This window comes from Medicago sativa, chromosome 8 (assembly GCF_051527215.1).
Source record: "Medicago sativa cultivar Bolivia chromosome 8, Bolivia_mono, whole genome shotgun sequence".
In the NCBI taxonomy this organism is placed as follows: domain Eukaryota; kingdom Viridiplantae; phylum Streptophyta; class Magnoliopsida; order Fabales; family Fabaceae; genus Medicago; species Medicago sativa.
Window position 1 is genome coordinate 88,116,602 of NC_140756.1, and position 6,599 is coordinate 88,123,200.

At 32.5% G+C, this 6,599-nt stretch overlaps 1 long non-coding RNA gene across 1 annotated transcript; it reads left to right on the forward strand.

The window, feature by feature from the left end:
* Positions 1-1,500: 1,500 nt before the first annotated feature.
* LOC146902888 (uncharacterized) lies at positions 1,501-4,467 on the forward strand. The gene is made up of 3 exons (XR_015022214.1): positions 1,501-2,771; positions 2,864-3,207; positions 4,140-4,467. It is a non-coding gene; the product is annotated as an uncharacterized LOC146902888 (long non-coding RNA).
* Positions 4,468-6,599: the final 2,132 nt, after the last annotated feature.

A 6,599-nucleotide genomic window follows, 5' to 3' on the forward strand; every position in this document is an offset into this window, starting at 1 on the left:
TCCTTCCACAACCGTGCCTATCATTTTGAAGTAACCTCCACCTCTAGTTCGTAGCGGGCTCAAATAAACCGCTCTCACATCATCCACATCAAGACCACCATTTTTCTCTTTACCCTCTCACACCTCCGTTGGGGTTGGTAACATAACACCACCATTTATATAGTTTTCAAAAATCAACGGATCATGAGACTTGTTATTGCCCGTAGGTGGCCCAATGGATCTTAACGGAGGCTCTAATATCATCTTCGGAATCGTGATTGAGTCTAACACAACCCTACAAAATCGGCTTATCCGATGTGGGACCCATTAACAACAAGAACTAATATGAGAACAATATTGATGTTCTCAAGGTAATTTTTGTGGGCCAATTAATTGCCACATAGAATGCAAGAACTTTCATCATTTTCACTCCAATGGAAAAACAACCTAATGTTCTTGTTTTATTTTAAGTGGGCCTTATGTTTACTTTTTAAATTGTATGTTGTGCTCTATTGTTTATGTGTGTCAGAAAAAGCAAAGCTGGAACTTGTTCTTGCTGTAGAACAGTTCTCCACCCTGGCTGCCATGTAAAACTGCTCCAATGCTAAAAACAAAACAAATTATGTTCTTGCCTTTGAAGAACTTTGAAGAACAGAGCGTTGGAGTTGCTCTAATAATTTTATATTTTATTTTTAAAATGATTTGGACAACAGAACTAACACATTAGAAAAGCAGCAACATTATAAGAGCAGTAAAGGGAGAAGGCACAACCAATGGATGAATGATTTGTCCCTTTCATCTAAAAAGCCATTATACTGACCCCGTCTAAAAAAAAAAATCTATATCGATGATATCATTCCCAAACGTTGTAGGCACTAAATTCCAAAAGGGGTTCAAAGTTCAAACCAAGTAGACAATTCCATGTGCAGCCTCTAAGTACTACATTTTCTCCGCCCAAATCATGGTATGTATGTTCATTTAATTTAATTTCCTAGGACGTTTATTAGATCGTGATAATATATAATAGGTTAATTATTGTGGATGTTGTTGAATTATGCGAGTTTTTTTTTTAATTATTAGGTCCTTAAATACATTTCAAATGAGAAAGGGCGGAGAGTAACTATTAATTAACTGACATAGGGGGCAAATTCTATGGTACACCCAAAAATTTAAGTGTATCGGTACACCAAATCGTTAAATTAATGATTAAATGAGTTGTTTTTTTAAAGAAAAAGAATTATTTTCTGTCATTGACAATTATAATATTAAAATCTTATTTACCAAAAGCTTCAACGAAATAAAATTTACTTTTTTTGAATTTTTATTACTTATAATAAAGAATATTATTTATTTTTTATGAAAAAATGTTAAAAATTTAATATGATTCTTATAAACAATAAAATGATGTTTTTTCTTCTGAAATGTTTTTTTTTTCTAAAATATAAATATTGACAAATAGTTTTTTATTTCATAAAATAATCGTTAGTTTACAAATTTATGGAGCAAGAGTACCGGTACACCTCAATTTATGAGGTGTACCGTAGAAGTTCCCAACATAGGGACGTGAATGCTTAATGAGAATATTGGATTAGAGGTAATGCCAACAAAGACGTGCTGTAATATATTTGCAGGAAAAGAAAACTTTTGCACTTAATTAATAGTGGCAATTCGAGATGCAAATGGATTAGAGGTGGGAATAGGTCAGACTGCCTGTCAAGGCCTATGACACGACCTACTTTTTTTTTTGTTGAGGGAATGACACGACCTACTTAAAGTTTGATTCGGCCTAAGCCCTAGTTTGGTAGGGTTACTTGAATTTTGGTCCATGTACTTGTTAATCATTCTAAATTTGCTATGCAATTACTCCATCCGTCCCGCAATAGATGACCCATTTGAAAATTTGCAATTTTGACCGTATTTTTCTACTAATATACAAAGATAAATAATATCATATAAGATGTCGTTAGATTCGTCTCGATGAGTATTTTCAAAATATCAAATTTTCATAATTTTTTCTAATATATTATTCAAGATATTTAAGCTCAAAGTTATGCATTGGCATGTGTAATAAGGTCAACTGTGTCAAGTATTAAGGGACGGAGGGAGTACTAATTATTTGACTTTCAGTCTTCAAGCTTTTTAAGTGATGACATGTCACGTTTTTGTTGATGTGGCAATAGTGAATATGTTTGAAGGTTGCTGACTCATCTTCTCCCCGAGCCCCATCCTCCTTTCCATCAATTCATTTCTCTCTCCAAATTGTATCGCAAAGCTTGTTAAGTTTTCGGTTTTTTGGACCACACTCTTGGCTGAAAAATTAAATAAAATGTGCTCTTAGCCTCTTACATATTGCCCATAGCTTCTCTTCTCACACCTTCTCTTAGCACTTTGATTAATAAAACTGGTAAAAGTATTCATCCAGATTGATCCACTAAAGCAATTTTTATTAGCATGCTCTTTGAGTCATATCTTGCATATTAGTAGTAGTTGAAGATGTACACACTAGCCCTGAAGCAAGTGAGTTTTCCCGTTTCTTAAACAACATTTAAAGAATTTTTTTTAAAATAGAATAACACAGCATAATATAAAAAACTTCAATCTCGTGGAGGAGTTGGCAAGTATATTGTCAAGAGACGACTGGACTTGTATAACATTCGAGTGGTTGATTTTATGGAGGGTGCAATTGAGGTGGATTGGCAAGATTTCTTTACATACCTGAAATGGATTCCAAATAAAATATGTCATGAACGTGATTAATGAACAAAAGAGGCGATTGACATGCATCAGGGAAGGTAGGTTCTTCGTATTTCCAACTTCATAAATATGCATAACCCATGTTAGAGTTATTATCGTAACTCGATTGTTTGGGATGTGGCAGGCGCAGGACCTAAGTTGTTTGTTTTTGCTAACACAACCCCATAGAACCGGTTTTGCAAGGACGAGTTAGACTCATAATTTCAACATGATATCAGAGCTTGTCGAATTCAAGGGCCGCCTACCTATTGATAGCTTGCACGGCTATTGGCAGATTGGTACAAGAATTTGAGTGGGAGTTGGGACAAGGGGAAGACGAGAATGTGGATAAAATGGGTCTTACCAACCACAGACTTAATTATGTCAAAGGTCAGCAATGGTGGCGACTCTTTGACGCTGTTTTTGAAAAGTACTATGAAAGAATGCTATTCTTTGATGAGATGAGCATACATCATCTTGGTGGAATTGGCAAAGGTATTTTTTCAGTTCTTGCTTCTTTTTTTAGGTGAGATGGGAGGAAGGTATGAAAAAGTCGGCATTATCAATGTTAGCTTGAGGCCATCAGTCATCTTAATTGTAAACTTTTAGGCTTGGTAAATTAATATAATTAAGTTGGCTGCACTCCATATTTTCAATTCTGGTTATCTACATAAATTGTTATATGATTAACTTTTAGGGTTTGCTCCGAAGGGTTCTTTACTATGCTTGTTCTAATGGTAACATGCTAATTATAAGCTTATTATCAGCAAATATATTTTAACTATTGGTTATAATTTAATGATTGGAGAACTTTTTCTGCTTTTAGTCCAAGTGCAGGACAGCTTATTCGGAGGGTTTTCTTGTTTTCTGGATTTTGTTGTAATAGGTTAATCGATATTATGTTTTTAATGCCAATGATCTAAAGTTTTATTCAGTACTATATTTAAAAAAATTTGTTCACTAGAATTAATTTTTTATTGTTAAAAGATGATGCTGGAAGCTCATGGCCTCATCTAGTTATTTTGCTTTACTACTTGTCATCATGGATAATCAATTAGACTTTCCCACCCTCCCTAGCTTCGGGATTAGATCACATTAGATCATAAAATTAGATTTAAGAAAACTAAGTTTTGAAAGGGATACATATGAATGGAGGAATGTATGTGCTAACTTTTCCATTAGATCACATTAATCTCAATGTAATGGAAGTTGCTGTATTGCCAGGTATTAGGCCATATAAGTTAGAACAAGTTGTAGGTTTTTTTTTTTTTTTTTTTGCGGTTTAAATTTGTTGTTTTTTGCTCATCTTTGTAAAAACAATACTAATAATTGGTTTGGTTGGTAACTTGATGTTGCACTACTTGTATTACTTTGGTCTATTAGTTATCAACATTACTCATTCTCTTTCTGTTTTGATGTGGTTGTAGGTTTTGATCTAAAACGTTGAATGTAATGGTTGAGATTAAGATGGGTTGTTTCTGAAAGGTGGGTGGTAAAGCATGGGTTATTTAAGATAATTTTTGTAGGAAATCTCAGAAAGCAGGTGTATAACAAGATCTTGTAGCAAGGCAGTTTCGGAGCCTGAGGAATCAAAAAATGTTAAATGCATATTCAAAAGTATGAGGCCATTCAACTATTGCTTGGCCTTATTGATGCGAAAATCCTATCAAGGTTTCTATAGCAATGAGTCTAGTTGAAACATTGATGTAAAGGCTAACAATAAACGGTAATAAAATCGTTTACACAATGCTTTAATTTTGTAGGTCCTATCTCACCAGAAGAAAAAAAAGATTAATTTGTAGGGTTCTTTGAGGGAAACAGGGAAAACTTAATCGGTTTTCTGGTCGACGGAATTAATCATTTTTTTAAACATTTTTTCATTTAGATTAGATTTTTTTAAAGGTGTATATATACAAACATTTCTATTACTCCTTTCCCAAAAAAACATTTCTATTACTCTTCTATTAAAAAAGCTGAATAGCTGTAATCCGGTTAATTAGTTTTTTTCCCCAATTTAATTGTTCATTATTAATTTAATTTTAATTATCTAAGGTTATCATAATTTTTTTTTTACAACATACTGTCTACTTGCTAATAACTCACACTTCTTCCTATACTGACAATCAATGAATAAAGGAATTAAGTGCTCAATTTTCTTACAACTACCACTTAAACTTCTTTTTTAGCGGTACATAAATCTCAAATAAAAAGTGGTTTTTTTAGGGGAGTAAAAAGTGGTTGTTATTGACTTTACTGTCATATTGTGTGTTTTTTTACAAAATATTGGGTGTATGTCAATGGAAAAAATTCTCTATCTTTGATCATAAAAATATTATCATTTTCACATACCTCTTTGTATTTGTCTTAAAATAATTTAAATGATGGCTTGATAAACAACACATACCTATTTTTTAACGGCTTCATAACACAAAAGTTTAAATGATGAGAATGAATCTTAATTAACAAAATATAAGGTGAATAAATAAAAATAACCATTGTTCTGTGAGACTTCAGTTTTTTTTACTATGCTAAAAATATCTACAAACAAAACATGTAAACCAAGTTGACACATATCCTCTCTGAAACCTGCTGGTTGTTGGCTGAAAATGAAGAAATCTCACAAGTTAAGTGTTTAGTTTCGTTACTTGTTTTTTTTCCTTTCCTCTATAAATAGAAAACGTATATTTCATTTTCGTTCACCTTCATTGTTAACATATATTTCATTTAATTTTAGTTTCATTTTCATTCACTTATGACTTCATCTTCTTCTTCTGTCAGACAATATTTCCGGGTTGAAAACGTGTGTACTCATGTTCAACTGTGAAAATGAGTTCTAATGACTCAAAGCAACTCACGCTTTTATGAAATTTCCGGACAATGTTGACAACAAAGAGTTCGACTTACGCCACTTTTATCCTTAACAATCTATACAACTATTTTAGAATCATCCACACTTGAGCACCTCCCCAATATTATGTATAATGTATAAATTCCAATTGCATACATGACTCCTCAATTTCTTTAAAACAATGTGCACTTTAGACTTATTCATCCCCTTTCGCTCATCTTTGACCTTAGATCAAAAAACATATGACACTCTTCTGCATGCCAATCATCTGAATTAAATTCAATCAACAAAGGACGGTGATCAGATGTTGTTCAATTGGGGCTCCACATTTTTATGTCATCAAAAAAATTATATATCCTTGCATCTTGAACACATGCTCTGTCAAAAAATATGAAGGTTTGGTTGCCCAAACGAATTGTTTTCATCCCACTTGAAACATGATCGGTTCTCTTTCTTTGGTCCTCTCCTATAAAATCTCATCGAAGTCTCCGCATAACATCAGCGGAGGTTATAACTTTAACTTCTGCTGAATATGTGCATACAATTGTCTTCTTCCCTCCAAACTAGATTGACGATTGACTAATATAGAAGCAATTTTTAAAGTTTTTTAACCTTGAAACTCACCATCCACATAAATCTATCTATCACTTTTGTCAGTTTTTTATGCTATAAAATGCTTCTTACTTCACCCTAAAAGCACCATAGCCACTAACAATGTTGATCACTTACAAGAGTCTTTTTGTATTGTTTAGTGTTGTCTTAAGTGTCTTTGTGTGTTTAGCAAGTGTTAAACAACACAAAAAATACTTAACACAACACTAAACAACACACAAAGACACTTCTTACACACATCACACTAAACTATTTATTGAATATAACAAAAAATTATCAAATTAGTCAACATTAAACACATAATATCAAATTACACAATTTATTTAAAACAGCTTAATTATAAAAATACACTACAACCCAATAACTCTTACTTTTTCGTTTTAATTTTGATGTTCATTAATCTGTTTTTTTTTTTTTTTTATGGATC